The sequence below is a fragment of the Dipodomys merriami genome, unplaced genomic scaffold (assembly GCF_024711535.1).
Source record: "Dipodomys merriami isolate MVZ:Mamm:240054 unplaced genomic scaffold, mDipMer1.0.p SCAF_711, whole genome shotgun sequence".
NCBI classification, from domain to species: domain Eukaryota; kingdom Metazoa; phylum Chordata; class Mammalia; order Rodentia; family Heteromyidae; genus Dipodomys; species Dipodomys merriami.
Genome location: NW_027206304.1, coordinates 114,245 through 131,624, shown reverse-complemented (window position 1 = coordinate 131,624; position 17,380 = coordinate 114,245). Strand labels below are relative to the sequence as shown.

Sequence of the window (17,380 nt, the reverse complement as noted above, 5' to 3'; positions counted from 1 at the left end):
TCAATAAAATTCATGTATTTAAAATATATACAAATATTATTTTTTCGAGTGCTAGGACTTGAATTGAGGCCCCAGAAACAGGCCTGACTTTCTTGTCTTCCAGAATGGTGATCTTCCCCATCCCCCACAGTGCTGAGGATTTACCCAGACTCTGAGTTCAAATCCCAGTCCTGGCATGAATTCTAAGCCTCATAATTTCTAAAATATTTTTAAGGTATTTATGTATGTATATATGTATGCATGTATGTATGTATGTATGCATGCATGTATGTATGTATGTCTGTATGTATTTTTCTTTTGTCAAGCACAGGTCTTGAACTCAGCTCATGGCAATTCTGCCTCAGCTTTGATCACTCTAGGCTGGGGTGTAGCCACTGGACCCACAGCTGAACCTAGGTTCCTGGGACCCAAAGGCTGACAAGAAAATAAAAATTAATGCAAAACAGAAAATAAAAAAAAAACAAAACAAAACTGGCAACTTGCAGATGGCTACCGGTTTTATATTTGTTTTCTTTGCTAGGTGACCATTCCGCTTCTGAATGACCGGGTTAAAGAATGTTGGTAACTTGTCATTACTGAAGGGTTGCAGGGAAGCCAAAGGCCAACATGGCAATATAGGCCCTGTGTTTGAAGTCGGGTCCTGACCCCTACCAATGGAAGGAGATCCTAAGACTCTCGTTCCTATTCATAGGGATACCAATGGAAGATTATGAATTGCAAGGTTGAATTAGTTGTTTCTGAATACTACTATATAAATAGAGTGATTTTAGGAGGCCAATGGATTTTAATGAATATTTTTGACACAGTCAAAGAATACTATTAATTACATGGACATAATAGTTTCAGGACAGTGGTTGATTTAATTAATAATTAAGGATGAAAACAATAACATTAATTACATGGAGGTATACTAAATACCCAAAAATTGGTAGGAATGTAGCCTATATAACTGAATAATGTATAGACATCTCTAGCACTCTAAAAAAATCAATAATTATTTTTGTACAACCATTTGCATGTCAATCTGTTCTAATTTTGTCAACTCCTAGAGCTATATCTCAAGTTCTGGAAATGCTTGTCAGCTCAAAATGACTCAGGTGGCATGCTGACACTCATCCTTTCATGAATTGGTCCTTGTAGGCTGTGAGTTCAGATGCCAGCACTCACAAAAATTGAATCGTGCAGTAAGAAGCCCATGGCGACACATGTTTTCCTTTTCTGTGAAAGTCCTGGGTATCAGGTGTGAAGTTTCATACATAGGCAAATCCATATCCTATGTAATAAATGTAATAAATATTTCATGTGTAATAACAGTCAATAAAATAAATGGTAAGTAAATGAATAAAAACAAAAATAAAATGAATAAGTACACTAAGCACAATATGGGGTAAACATATGGGGTTCAATTTCAGGGCCTGGGAAGTGCCTGGCAGCTAAATTGTCGAGAGGCTGCTGTTCTGAAAGTCAGCCATTCATGAATTGAGCCTTCTAGGCCCTGAGTTAGATCCCACCACTGCCAAAAAATGTAATCTTGGCGTGAGAAGCCTAGCGTGACACATGTTTTCTTTTTCTTTGAAAGTGCTTGGTGACAGGTAGGATGTATAATTCAGATGAAAATCTATATGTTATATATGCAAATCTATATGTAATAGGATGTCACAAATGTAAAAAATATCATAAGTGGAAGAATTGTCACTACAATAAATTAAAAGCAGATTGAATTAGTAGTGAATCATTCTAGGATAAAATTAGAAACAAAAATTATAGGATGTGTATTAAGTTTAATATTTTATTAAGTATTACCAGAATAAAAATTACATGGAAACATAAATAACTAATAATTTGTAGTAACACATGATGCATAATTTAATAATATATAGATATCTGTCTCATTCTATAAAATATGAAATTATGTGTATGGATGTATGTACATATGTGAAAAACAATAACAGGATATTGAATAATTTAGTTAATGCTTTATTAATTGTTAACTGGGACATATCATTAAATGGAGACATAATTTAATAAGTAGTAATTGGTAGTAATATCTATAAATTAATAGTATACAGACATCTTTCTGTGTATATAATGCTTATATACATCAATCTCTATCTATTTATACCTCGTTCACTCCTGGGGTTCGGTTGTTGAGTGCTCACCTAGTGAGCATGAAGACCTGGGCTCAATTCCTCAGTGCCACATAAACAGAAAAACTGGAAGTTCTGCTGTCTTTCAATCAATTGAGTTCTACCCTGGAGCGCAAATGCTTAGGGACAGTGTCAACACCCTTACTCAAGCCCCAGGACTGCCGCCCAAAAGAGGTACAATGTTCTAACTACAACTGTAGAAGGACAGGACTTCAAATACCACATGACAGAGCAAGGTGGGAGTCTGATGCTGACAGCTGCCACCTAACCTGACTTAACCAGATATAAACTGCTGCAACCCAGCTCCATGGGTTACCCCCATCATCCTGGCTTACCCTGGCTTACCCCCGATATCCTGGCCTCTCTGGGGCTTTAAAACCTTGCAGGAAGTCTGCTAGACTCTTTGAAATATGGCTCAAAGTGGTAGAGTTCTAGCCTTCTGCAAATGTTATTAGAACAATAATATCCCAAAGCTTTAAGTTCAAGCTCCATGACTAACCCCCCCCCCCAAAAAAAATTCTCACTAAACTGTTAGGTGTGAACTTGTGTGGTTTGTGAAATGTTCCTCAAAGGATGGTGATATTGATTATAGCTCCCTAAGTCTAATGACAACTTTTGGAACAGAGTTATGTGCTGAGTCCTGCATAGGGTACTCTGTGCTGAGTCCTGCAAATGGTGCTATGTGCTGAGTCCTTCACAGCGTGCAGTGTGCTGAGTCCTGCATTAGGTGCCGGGTTCTGAGTCTTTCCCAGGATGCTGTGTGCTGAATCATGCAAAGAGTGCCATGTGCTGTGTCCTTCACCAGGTGCATTCTTTCATTGGGTCCTTGTAAGATCTCCCCACTGAGATGATTATGCAGACGAGAATATTGAGGCTCAGATATGTCTCCATGGCAAGGACAAAATTTTGTATTACTGAAGACTAGTGAGTTGTCTACCACAGACAATATTGTTTTGTTTTGGTTTTTCTCAGTCATAAACCTTGAAATAGGGGCCTAAGCTCTGACCCTTATCTCTTGGGCTCATGGTTAGCACTCCACTGCTTGGAGCCATGGACCCCCTTGTAGCAGATGCCACAGCCTAGGGGTCTATAGCTGAGATCTCTCATCCTGCTTTCCCAGGAAGCTGAGATCTGAGGATCTGGGTTCCAAATTATCCCAGACACAAAAGGTCCCATGAGCGTATTATCTCCAGTTCACCACTAAGAAACCTGAAGTGGAAGCTAGGTGCCTGTCATCCTAGCTACTCAGGAGGATGAGATCTGAGGATCACAGTTCAAAGCCAGCCTGGGCAGGAAAGTCCTTGAGACACTTAGCTCCAATGGGCCACCAGAAAAGCTGTAATGGTGTTTGGCTCAAGTGGTAGAGCACAAGACTTGAGCTGAAGAGCTCAAGGACGGCACCCAGACCCAGACATCAACTCCTACAATAGAAAAAGAGAGAGAAACAAACTAACAAACCTGAAGTAGAGGGCTGGGAATGTGCCTTAGGGGTAGAGTGCTTTGCAAATATGAAACCCTGCGTTTGATTTCTCAGGAACACAACAGTAAAAAAAAAAAAAAAGCCTGAAGTAGCTCTGTGGTTCAAGTGGGAGAAGATATGATTGTAAAAGAGAAATTAAGTACAATGCTCAGGACCTGAGTTCAACCTCCAAGAATGATGTCTGTGCCCGTGCCCCTGTGTGCCCACGTGTACACACACACACACACACACACACACACACACACACACACACACACACACACACACACACACACACACACAGAGACTAGAAGTGATGCTGTTACCCAAAATGATAAAACACCGGGCTTCTGCACTGAGCTCATGGTCAGTACCCTGGCCCTGTGTTCAACCCCAAAGCCTAGCCACCCAGGGCCAAACTAGGAGAGGTCAAATGTTTCAAAACCTGATGAGATTCACCAGCCCTAGATGACAGGAAGCTTTGTAATATCAGATATGTGCTTGGATTTCCCAAGCTTCCAGAAATCTAGGAGAACCATCATAGGCCCATCATCACTGGCAATGAAACATTTCGTTAAGTTCAGGGCCCTAGTTGTCTGCCAGAAGGAATCTTGATTTATATTGAGCACTGTATCTGAGCACCGGAATATAGTCTCACAAAGGCAGGATAAGTGCCCAGGACTTGGCCTGCCACAGGAAGTGGCACAAATGAAGGCTTCCTGTCAAACCAGAGCACTGGGGAGAGAGATAGTTTGGGGAACAAAGAGACCTTTTTCTCCTGACCTTCAGAGCCCGCCCCAAATCATCCTCACTATCTGACCCAGATGGAGTTGTTTGTTACACAGCTGTACAGGAGTGAGGGCTTTTGTCTGTCTGTCCAGACAATAAGAGAGACTTATACCAGCAGGCCTGGGATGCAGAAAAACCCTCAGGCTACTCTGCGAACAGTGAGGGGAGCTCTGGATTATGCACTGTCATGAAAACAGTCTCTGTTACGAAATCATTTTATTGAATACAAATTTCCTACCTTGGTGCCGTTCATCATAATACTCTGCAGCTTCATGTATAGGAATACATCTATACATACCCAAAGATATGGAGGTACAGGCTCTTTTTGATGGGGCAGGTCCTGGGGTTTAACTATGAGCCTAGGCATTGTCCCTGAACTCCTTTTGCTCAAGGGTAGTGCATTAACTTTGAATCACAACCTTACTTCTGGGTTTTTCTGTGATCTCTTAGAAATAACACTATCATGGATTTTGCTATACTGGCTGGATTCAAACTCAGATTCTCTCCTCCTCAGCCTCCTCAGAAGCTGGGATTACAATGAGAAGCCACTGGCACCTTCTTTGTTTTCTTCTTCCTTTTTTAATCTGGACAATCTGACTTCTTAACAGGGTCATTCCAAAGGTTTGAATTTATAAATTAACTACCCAATGTTCTTTATAGCTGTTTTCTCTGAGAAGGATTTTCTCTCCTCATCTTCTCCTCTCAGTCACAGGTTTGAAGCCAAAAATGAGAAGTGAGTGTCACAGGATTAGGAAGCAAATGTCCACAAGACACGCCAGTTCTGTCACTTAGCATTGAGCTGCAGTGAATTTGCCATCTCAAGATGAGAGGACCAAAAGCTGGAGTGATCCTCATGCTGTTCTCATTGCTCCTTTTGTCTATAAAATGATCTGATAATTATGAGTGTTGTGTGTCTCCACCCTTAACTATCTTGACCACACTTGACGCTTCTTCATGTATCTCTTTTTCTCTCGTGCCTCTCGAGATTTAGACTACGGGTTTGTGTGGAGGGGCTCCTTGGTGTATTCCTGAGGAAAGCCGCTTCAATCCTGTTTGCAAGATTGCCGTTCAAATTCAGCCTGAGCAGGAATTCTGTGAGACTCTTATCTCCAATAAACCACCAGAAAACCAGACGTGGTACAGTGGTCCAGAGAATAGAGCCCCATCTTTAAGAGAGAAAGCCTAGCAGGATTCACAGGCCTGACCAGGAAGGAAAGCCTGGGAGGCACTTATGTCCAATTAATGACCAGATGGCTGGAAATAGAGCTGTGGCACTGGTAAAACCTCAGCCTTAGGGAAAACAGCTGAGGAACACCCTGAGTTAAGCCCTAGTATGGCCACAAAAATTTTTCAGTGCTCTACCTACTTAGTCTGTATACTACCTCCCTGAATGTAAACATACCTTATGCAATGCTTCTCCTTTTATTTACTGATTTATTTTTCAGATATACTCCTTGTGGAACTCCCTGAGTTTAAGCCCTAGTATGGCCACAAAAAATGTTCAGTGCTCTACCTACTTAGTCTGTATATTACCTCCCTGAATGTAAACTAGCTTATGCAATGCTTCTCCTTTTATTTACTGATTTATTTTTCAGATAGACTCCTTGTGCATACTGCATCATTCTCTTTATTACAGGCCCATGGTTTGTCTCTTCCAGGGTTCCAGGCCTGTGTCCTTATATAATACACTGACGCTCTCAGCAGCTTTTATTTGCATTTTATTATGAGGCCAATACAGGAAAAGTAACAAACCAGGCAGGGGAAGAGAAGATCACGTTTCTTAGAAGTAACCAATATTCAGAAAATTAAACTTGGGGATGTAAAATGGCAGCATACTTATGTAACAAACTACCATTAAGGAAAAGATGAGGGGGCTGGGAATGTGGATTACTGAGAGAGTGCTTGTCTGCATGCAAGAAGCCCTGGGTACGATTTCTTGGTAGCACATACACAGAATAAGCCAGAATTTGGACTGTAGCTCAAGTAGTAGAGTGCTACAGACAGTGCCCAGGCCTTGAGTTCAAAACAAGAACTGGCAAAAATATACCTAGTTGTTGGGTCTTCATCTGTCCCACGAATGAGGAACGGGGTCCGAAGAAAGGTCAGTGCAGCATTCAATCATTCCCTAGCCTCAGCTCGGGGGACAATCAGACACAGCAGGGAGCCAAATCAAGCAGAAAGAAAAACTCATTTATTAACTGAGAGCCGCCTTTTTTAAAGCCAAAAAAGACGGGTGGCATGGCAGGGGAGGAAGAGGAATGAACCACTCTCAAGGTCACACCCTATCAGGCAACTAAGCTTTCAAGGGCTGGTTCCACACTGAACGTAAGGCAAATTGGGCTCAGCCCACTCTACTCTCTCAGTGCCATCTTTACTTCCCATGTGCCCTGCAGATTCCCCCTCACCTTTACTTTGTTTGTTTGTTTTAACAGGATTACATTGGTAAGTATAGCATTTGCCAAGCAGGGTTTTGAGGCAAGTCTGGGGGTCAACATTCACCAGACAAAGATAGGGAGGGCCTTTGTGCATGATCCAAGAGCCTGTCCCAGTTGCCTCACATCCCCACCTAGCACAGTAATAAACATCAGTCCCACCACAGTTAGAAATGTCTGAAGCAGTTCCATTATTTCCTGGGCATATATAAAAGTCAGTTTCAGTATCTCGTAATGTCATCCTATTTAGAACATGGGATAGCCTGGATATTGGGAGTTCCACACATGCGGCACTGTTACATCCTTGTGGGCCCCCATACTCAGGCTGTTCTAGTCCAGAAAAACAAGGAAAATTTAAAACAAACTGCAGACATAGCAAAGCAATCCTGGGCACCTGGTGTCTTTTAAGTAAGCAAGTTCCTTGTACATGCCTTTAAGCTAGCACAGGGGTCAAAATGACCTTTGAGCTTTACTGTCAATGGCTCCCAACATCATCTCCCCCCATCTTTGTATAAAGAAGCTAACCTGCCTGTCTTAGGTTGGGTGGATCACCTTGTCTGTCTTATTGGTCATCGGAAACTTCTTCAGAGGGAAGCTGAAGGCCCTGTCTTAGTTTGGTTAGACTGACACCCCCTCTTACCCGTCTCTGGCTGCGATTCCTCTTGGGGGGAAATTCATTCACTTGGAGCTTGATCTTATGTAACAGGCTGTCTAAGCTCATAAGAGTTTTGCAGTGCAAGTATAATGCAAGGAAGACATAGAAAAACCATTAGCAAAAGCATTACCAGGCCAGGAAATGTCATTACCAGTCCTTTAACATTAGTGAAGGATGGAATAGCAGTCTTTGCCACTTCAGAGTCCAGAGGTGGGGCTTGTAACAAAAGGTGGTTGTTTAGATTCAATGCCACTCTACAAGCAATTAGTAAAAGAACAATTAAAGCAGGTAATATTAAAATGATATAGGGTGGTGATCAAAATGAATGTTAGACCACCAGGTCAAAGGGACAGCTTCTCTTGTGGTGCTATTGATGATTTCTGCATTTCCAGCGCTGATCACTGCCCAGGTCACTGGTTGAGGTTGATGCAGATTCCGTAGGGCCATTGCCAGGACTGGGAGGATCAGGACAGCCAACAGCTGGAGTATCGCTATCTGCAGTTATTAGAGAACACAAGAGCTTCTCAAGGGCTGGTTGCCCTTGGGGAAGGTTTTTAGTTATCTTTCTGGCTTTTCTCTTTTAAACACAAGCCTCGCCCATGGCTGTTTTTCTTTCCTTGTTAGTTAGTTTATCTTGGGCATCCTCCTGTTCAGAGGAGATGGGTAAAAACTTAAGGTTCCTGGCAGGCATCCAAATGGGGGCTGTCTCCCTTATGGGAAAAATGCATCCAAATACCCTACCCATAGTAACTAGGGGGTCAGGTCCTCTTCATTGTTGTGTCAGGGTGATAGAAAAAAACAATCTTTCACAACCAAGGTATATTCTGAAGGTATAGAAGGAGTCCAGGGCATGCCTCTTAGGGGCGTTCCTACTAGCTCCATCCTTTCATGTACCTTATGTAAATCTTGGAGCATATGCTAAACCCCAGAGGCTTTTTGAATAACAAATACGGGTGTTAGGTTTGGTCAATGGCCACTGCTCCACCCAGATTGGGCTTCCAGGCTTCCCCCTAATGGGATGTACTCCCAGGGCAGTGGCCTTTTAGGATTGGGGGTGCACCTGAGCATGTCCCCTATGCTCTTCTCTGTAATTATGAAAGTTTAAAAAATCCTTGTCCTTATCTCCCTCTAGATCCTGTTTAAGCCTTTGTGCTTCATCCACATCCAGGATATCATCATAGGATGCTTGATGGTCTGTAGTGACCATGGCATCCATTTGTCATAGCATGTCTTGTTCTAGTAAATTGGCAGTGAGGTTTTCCCACTAAAGGACATATCTTTTCCTGTTCTCCATCTGGGCTAGTCCATGTCATAAGGTCAACCATCTCTTGGGACTGGGAGTTGCCCACTACCACCAATATCAGGGGCCCAGGTGCAAGCTTCCAGTCCAAGGGCACTTCCACCTCCCTGAGTATGGTTCCATCTGCCCCAGTGTCAATTAAGCAGTGAAACCTCTTTCCGACTACGTGAATACTCATTTTAGAGCAGAGTCCTTCCACCAGGTGGACGGTCCAATGGGCCTGGGTCGCCCTGCCACAAGGCTGCCTGGGCCTCACAGCAGAGGGGTTTCCTCCTTGAGTTAGTGGGGCTGGAGGATGCCCTTCCCCTGGTTTAAAGGCTTCCCATCTAAATCAAACATGTATCGCTCCCTGCCCCTAGGGCATAGTGTAGGGGGCAGTTGCCCCCAGGTCGGTTGGAGGGGATTGTTGTAAACAGTCCCTCTTAAAGTGCTCCTCTTGCCTGCATTTAAAACAAGTCCTTCTCCCAGATGATCTTGGGGTTCCTTGGCCCTGGGCTGCCAATGCCTGGGTAATAGCCTCAGTCATTGAAGATGTCTGAGCCTGTAAAGTTAAAGCTAAAGATTGTAACTGGTGCTGTTGCATTCCCACATCCTGGGAGGCCACCACCCATCTGCCCAGGGAACTCTCTCTGAATCCCTTGCAGGCCATGCTGTGATCTGCATTCATCCCTTCCCAGACCAGCAGTTTTACAAACTGATCTTGGAGGTTCCCTGCTGGCAGCTTGCAGTGAATGCTCAATTGGATTCAGTCTATGAAATCCGGTAGAGGCTCACCCAGTTTTTTTGTCTCACTCTTGCTATGGGGGACTCGGTAGGCCCATCATCCAGTTTGTACCACGCAGCAAGTCCTGCCTGCCTCACCTGGTCACAGTACAGGCCAGGTATTGTGGCCTGTTGGAAGTCAGTGGAATGCCCTTCCCTTATCCCTGCTAACATGGCATAAGTAATAGGGATCATGGGTTGAGCCTGCCAGTTATTCTCTGCCCACACTCTGCATTCCTCCTCAAAGAAAGCACACCATTTAATAATCTGAGAACTAGGAAGGACAGCTTTGGCCACATCCAGCCAGTCCTTAGGTACACCTGTAATAGGGTCTGGGCCCAAGGAGAGTTTGGGTGATCCTCTGCCACAGCCTTGAGGAGCTCTTTAAGATGCTTAGCTTCCCATGGATACCATTCCAAAGGCCTGTTAGCCCCTGGTGACAGATTGAATGGATATGCTTGGGGAAGCAAATCCTGTGGCCTAGAGTCCAGGCCCTCAGGTGGCCCTTCCTTTCCAGGGAAGGTCTTCCAGTAGGTTACTTCCCCAGCCCTCAGCCCCTCCATGGGGTAGGTGTCTGGGTCTTGCACCTCCCTTTCGCAGGTCTCGTAGGGTGCAGTACCTCCCCTCCAATCGGGGGAATAGGGAAGGGGCCTAAGACCTACAGGGTCACCCGAGTCAGAGGGGTTAACTTTCACCTTCATTTTGACTTCCACTGTGCATGTTTCAGTGCATTCTTGGTTGAATTTGACCCGGTCCTTTTCCTTCTCACTTCTGAAGTCCTTCTGTACTCCTTCTAGGCCTAATGTTGCCTCCTTCTCCTTCTTCTGTGATAAAGCATTACCCATACTTAGGGTTTCACTTACCCTGAAAGACCGCTTAGCCTCGGCCAGTACATTTTCCTTTCATGCCCCACATTGGGCACCAGATGTTGGGTCTTCGTCCATCCCATGAAAGATGGATGGGGTCTGAAGAAAGGTCAGTGTGGCACTCGACCATTCCCTAGTCTCCCTCAGCCCGGGGAACAATCAGACAAAGCCGGGAGCCAAGTCAAGCAGGAAGAAAAACTCATTTATTAACAGAGAGCAGCCCTTTTTAAAGCCAAAAAAGGGCAGGTGGCATGGCAGGGGAGGAAGAGGAACCAATTACTGTCAAGGTCACACCTTATCATGCACCTAAGCTTTCACGGGCTGGTTCCCCACTGAACATAAGGCAAATGGGGCTCAGCCCACTCTACTCTCTCAGAGCCATCTTTGCTGCCCATGTGCTCTGTACCTAGGTTGAATGGTAGGTAGGTTCGTAGGTAGGTAGGCAGACAGAACAAAGGAAAGAAGGAAGGAAGGAAGGAAGGAAGGAAGGAAGGAAGGAAGGAAGGAAGGAAGGAAGGAAAGAAAAAAAGAAAGAAAGAAAGAAGGAAGGAAAGAAAGAAAGAAAGAAAGAAAGAAAGGAAGGAAGGAAGGAAGGAAGGAAGAAAGAAAGATAGAAAGAAAGAAAGAAAGAAAGAAAGAAAGAAAGAAAGAAAGAAAGAAAGAAAGAAAGAAAGAAAGAAGGAAGGAAGGAAAGAAAAGGAAAGATAGAAAGAAAGAAGGAAAGATAGAAAGATGATAGATGAATCTGGTCTTGGATTTCAGGAGGAAAGAAGGGAACATTTCCCACTCATTAGGCCTTATGCAGTGTGCCAGGACACCAGCATAGCCTTCACACACCCACAGAGTAGGAAGACTGTCTCTTTCCCACTTCTCAGGTAGCCAAGGGCCCCAGAGACAATTGTTCAGAGCCAGGTTCTAACTCTGGTGCTTGGAGAAAGAAGAGAAACAACCCTGACTCTAGTGGGTCTGGGGATTTGCATTAATTACATGGAGAATGAAGGAAGGAGAAAGGACTGGCAGAAGTAGAACAGCCTTCAAATCTGACAGATGGAGAGTCAAAAACCCACTCCCTAAGAACAGAGAGCAGGGTTTTTCTACTCTGTTCCTCCCCTCTCCCCCACTAAATTTGCTCTTTATTGTTAACCAAAAGATATCCTGAAAGTCCCTTCACCTGTGGGAGGAAGGTTAATTAGATATTGTTTGAATAGGCTGAGGAAAGCCTGACCCTGGTGTAACTCTAACAAATTTTTCAGGTTTCTCCCCATTACTGGCAGTGCCTGGAATAAATGAAGTTGTTTTGCTGCTCACTTACCTGTTGAATGTGTACATTCTGCCTCCTAATCCTATAGGCCTGGTTTCTGCAAATAGCCTTGAATTGGAAACTGTTTTCTGTCCTTCAAATACAGTGTTACACTGGAGTTCTTCCTGCTAACAGGGCTAGGGCTTGGATCCTGAGAACTACATCTGAACCCAGGATGGGTCAATAATGTTTCTTTCTTGCTTCTATAGCTCAAAACTCCAAGAACATTTAGAGTGCAAGTACTTCTCATTACCAAAGGAAACACAGGAAACTCTTGAATATCTGATCTTTCAGAAGTGGAAGTAAGAGTGTCATAGACTTTTCTGCCTGGCTGGCTTCACCCTGTGATCCTCAGCCTCCTGAGCTAGGATGATGGGCTTGAACTACTGGTGTTCTGGTAGGTTCAGAACTGTAATGACCTTGACAATACAAGTCAACTGCTTATCACAAATGGTTTGGGGAGCATATTAAGCCTTTCAACATTGACCTTTCAGAACCCTGTAGGACACAAGATTACAATGCTACAGTCTGAGAGGCTGGGCATATGGATGTGTTTTGAACCTTAAGCTCTGACTCCAATTCTGGTATACATCAGTGTTCATTTTCCAAAGAATGATCTCATAATTAGCAAATAAGAAAAGTACCTGGATTAACCTTCACTTTGTTTCCCAATAGTGTGTCTTGAACTCAAGACTGGGCACTGTCCCTTAGCCCCTCAGGTCAAGGCTAACACTCTACCACTTGAGCCACAGTGCCACATAGGGTCTTTTCGTGGTTCACTGGAGATAAGCGTCTAACAGGCTTTCCTTGATTAGGCTGTCTTTGAACTGTGATCTTCAGCTCTCAGCCTCCTGAGAAGGTAGAGTTCCATGTGTGAGCCACTGACATCTCATCTATTGTTTTTGGCAGTCCTTGGGATTGATCTTAGGGCATGGGTACTGTCTCTGAGCTCCTTTTCCTCAAGGTTAGCCACTTAGGCCACTCCACAGCTTCTGTTTTTCTGAGTATGTGGCACTGAGGCTTAAACCCTGGCATTCCTGCATGCTAGGCGAGCTCTTTACCACTAAGCCACATTTCTAGTCCCACTCTTACAATTTTATCCCTCACTTGTTTATCCTCAGGAAAAGATTTCTGACTATAAATCATTAAAAGAAATCCCAATAGGAAGATATTCAAAGATTGTACAAAGCTCATACTTGGGAGAGACTCTAAACATGTGAAGACTATGACAAATGCTTCCATTTAATTATGTATTATGTTTCAACAATTAATAAAACATTAATAAAAATGAGTAAATATCCTAAATTATTGTATAGAATTTTATTATAGATGTGCAAATTGTAATAAATATTATGTGTATAATAATACTAAATACAATAATCAATCAATAATTGAATACAAGATAAATAAAATACAAAATCAATAATAAAAATCATAATATGAAATTAACATACATATGTAAGTGTATATCATATATTAAACATGTATAGAAACATTTTTTGCATTGCAGAGCCTTCATTCAGGCCCTGGGAATCTAGCCTGAATTTCTTTTCCTCAAGGACAGTGAACTTCGCCTTCAACCATGGTGTAAAAGAGTTACCTGGTCAATGATCTCAAATCCTAGCAATGGCAGAAATACTGGCTCCAGTTCCAAGACAGTGATTTCTTTTTTTTTTTTAATGGAAGCATTTATGTTTACTCAGTTCCATACTGAACATTAAAGAAAAGCAGTGTGGAATTTGTACAGGTATTCAGACATCCTTTCCTTACTTCTAAATTGCTTCTCTGAGAACGACATTGTTTCTCTTTTTTTCTACTTTTTTATTGCAAAAGTGTTTTACAGAGGGATTACAGTTACAGGAGCAAGGTAATGAGTACATTTCCTATTGAGCATTATTGACTCCTCCTTTGTTTTCCCCCTACCATCCCTTCCCTCCTATCTCCACAACTACCTCCCCCTGCCAAGTTCAGTGACTTAGTTTTTCATTTTGGTTGGCACGGGGTTTGAACTCAAGTAGTGGCAACTGTTCCCTCACATTGCTACAAATTTGCCAACACCCTGAGTTCAAATCCCAGGCTATGAAAGAAAACTGGCAGAAATTCCAAACCAGGGAGCTTTATTTTTTATATAGTTAAATAATTAATATTTTTATTTTTTTTGGCCATCCATGGGGCTTGAACTCAGGTCCTGGAAACATTTCCTCAGCTTGGATCTCCCTAGGCTGGGATGCAGTCTCCAGACCCATAGCTGATCCTGAGATCCTAGGCCCAAAGGGCTTGCAGGAAGAAAAAAGAAGCTGGAAAACACAAAAAGTGGCGAGCTGCAGAGGGTTGGCACTTTATGATTTTTTTTTTAGCATGGTCACCATCCTGGATCTGAATGATATGGTTGCAAAGTGGACCTGACCTGCAATTGCTGATGGCTGGTGGGCTATCAGTGAAGCCATAGGCCAACCTGTCAACATAAACCCTGGGTTCAAATCCCAGTCCTGACACCAATGGCAGGAGAACACAAGAGACTTATTCCTATTCATGGGAATACCGATTGAATGAGTAGTTGTTCATGCATCCGTCTAGTCTAAAATTGGATGCAATTGTCCTAGAATACTGATTGATCTTAACGTATAGTTCATTAATCATGAAAAGAATAATATTCCTTCAATGGTGGTATAATAAATACCTAAGAGTTGGTAGGAACGTAGTAGGTGTCTTTCAATCATAGATAGACGGCTCTGGCACTCTTTAACAATATATATTTATTTGTATACCACTGTCTGCCTATCCATATATCGCTGTTTTGGCCAAAAGTGAGGGTCGATCTCAGCGCCTGGGAACCACTTGACAGCTTCATTGGCTAGAGGCTCCCATGCTCAAATTCACCCATTCATGAATTGTGCCTGCTAGGCACTGTGTTCTCCATCACTGTCAGGCATGATTGAGAACACATCTAAAATCTAGATCCTATGTGATAGGATGTAAACAATGTAATAAATGGTATAGGTGTCATCAAATTCAATAAAATAAATGGTGAATAAATGAATAAAACAAGAAATAAAATGAATGACCACACCCAACAAAATATGGACTGAACATCTGAATGGAAATATAAATCCTATCGTTAAAATGTATATAAGGAGTATGTTTTCCAGGACTAAGGCTTGAATTCAGTCTCCCTAGGAGGAGGAAATGGCGGGAGATCCTGAGATTCTTGTTTCTGGACCTAGGAAGTGTCATGGCATGCGATTGATCTCATCCTTGAATGAGTAGTTCATGCATGATGTCAATAGGAAATAATATGCAAGACTCATTGGATATAGATTATTTGTAGAGAAGAGTTAGTGAAGCATGATAATAATCATCACAGACATGAAATGGATGCATCAGAAAAGATCCAAATATAGGTACTCACAGATTGGATTCCATCACAGGTCACCATCAGTCCTACTCTATACAAATATGTACTTATTTGCATTCTACCTTCAGCTTATGAATGGATGACTATTGTGCTCCCCACTCTCCCCCCAGGGGGGCTTAAACTCAGGTACTGGGAATGTCTAGCTCCTTCGTCGCTCAAAAGCTGGTGTGTTCATGTGGACCCATTCACCAATTGGGCCTGCTAGGCCCCGAGTTCAGATCCCTGCCCTGCCAAAGATTCATCTTGATGTCAGAAGCCAATTGTTGCATCTGTTTTCCTTTCTTGTGCAAGTCTTGGGTCTCAGCTAGGATGGAGAATGCATGGGCCACCCTGTGGTTATGGGAATAAATTGTTATCCATGTCAGCCCAGTTATACCTGTCATCATATACATAAGAAAATACACAATACATCCATGAATAGCATACAAAATAAACACAATAAGTACACTCAATGAATGATGCAGTCCACACACGAATGTGAATATATATCCCATGTTTCAATGATGCATTGAGCACTATTTTGGCCTCCCTGGCTCGATCTCAGTTCCTGAGAAGAGCCCATCTCCTTAGTGGCTCAAAGTCTGGTGTGATCACATGGACCGATTGCGCAGTTGGGCCTCCTAGGCCCCGAGTTCAAAACCCAGCACTGCCAAAAATTCACCCTTATGTGAGAAGCCAGTCGTTGCACCTGTTTTCCTGTGCTGTGCAAATTCTGGGTCAGAAGCCAGTTGTTGCACACGTTTTCCTCTCCTGTGAAAGTCCTGAATCTCACCAAGAAGAGGAATTCATAGGCAACCCTATAACCATAGGAACAGGTTGTCATCCATGTCAGCAAAGTTATACCTGTCACCATATTTAGTAAAATACACAATACCTCCATGAAATAGAGACAAAATAAAGAGAAGTTCACTAAATACAAGATGCTATTTACACATGGATATCAATATAGATTGTATGTTTAAATTATGAATTTATGACTATACTGGACGAACCTGGGGATAAATGTCAGATCCTGGGAATGGCCTACATCCTTAGTTGCTCACAGGTTGGTGTGTTCACCTTGACTTATTGGCCAATTGGTCCTACTAGGACCTGAGTTAAGATCCCAGCACTACCAACAAGTGGGTTGTGGAGTAAGAAGCCAAGTGTGAAATTGTCTTCCTTTTCTTTGAATATCCTTTGTGATCCTGAGAACACTGATAAGATGGAGAACATTTATACAAATCTAGATCCTCTGTGATAGGATGTCATCAATGTAATAAACGGAATGGGTATCATCATAGTACAATCAATGGTAAATAAATGAATAAAACAAAAAATTCAAGGAACAACCACACACATGTATGGACTGAACATCTATAGGTAAGTATAAATCCTACCTTTACAATGTATATAAATAGTATGTTTCCAGGGGTGGGGCTTGAATTCAGAGCTAGTAAACAGGCCTGACTTTCTTATCTTCAAGTACAGTGATCTTCCCCTTCATCCACATTGCTGCAGATTTACCCAAATCCTGAGTTCAAATCCAAGGTCTGGAAGAATATACATCATGAATTGCAAGGGAGAGAGCTAAATTTTTTATTTTACTTTTCTCAGTATGGGCTTGAAGTCAGGTTGTGGCAACTGTGCCTCAGCTTCGATCACCCTAGGCTGGGGTGCAGCCACTAGACCTACAGCTGCTTCTGGGATCCTAGACCCCCAGGTCTTGCAGAGAAAGCAATGCACACAAAAAATGTGGCCTTTTTATATTTTCTTCCTTTGCACGGTGACCCTCATGGGTCTGAATGACACTGTTGCAAAGGTACTTCACCTTGCATTGCTGTGGGCTGACAGACTATCTGGGAATCCATAGGCCCACGTGGCAACATAGGCCCTGATTTCAAATCCCCCTCCTAACACCAATCAATGGCAGGAGATACTAAGAAAATGGTTCCCATCAACAGGAAGAACAATGGAATGTTATCAATGTCAAGGTTCAATGAGTTGATCCTGAATGATGCTCCTATAAATTTAGACAGCATTATTTCAGGAGGCTAATTGGTTTTATTTAATATTTGAGAAGCATAAAAAAATATTATTACTTAAAGGAACACAATAATTTCAGGACACTGATTTCTTTAAGAGTGTAAGGATGAAAACAATAACATTAATTACATTGACGCATGATTAATACTCAGGAATTGGAAGGAATGTAGTCTATATAACTGAATAATATATAGACATCTCTAAAAACTATAAAAATACATATTTATTAG

General features: G+C 42.5%; 1 long non-coding RNA gene across 1 annotated transcript; it reads right to left on the bottom strand.

Moving 5' to 3' along the window:
- Positions 1 to 15,816: 15,816 nt before the first annotated feature.
- On the bottom strand, positions 15,817 to 16,672 carry LOC138818105 (uncharacterized). Its single transcript, XR_011368978.1, has 3 exons — positions 16,505 to 16,672; positions 16,118 to 16,321; positions 15,817 to 15,922 (listed from the first exon to the last, which is right to left on the bottom strand). It is a non-coding gene; the product is annotated as an uncharacterized lncRNA (long non-coding RNA).
- Between the last annotated feature and the right edge of the window lie 708 nt (positions 16,673 to 17,380).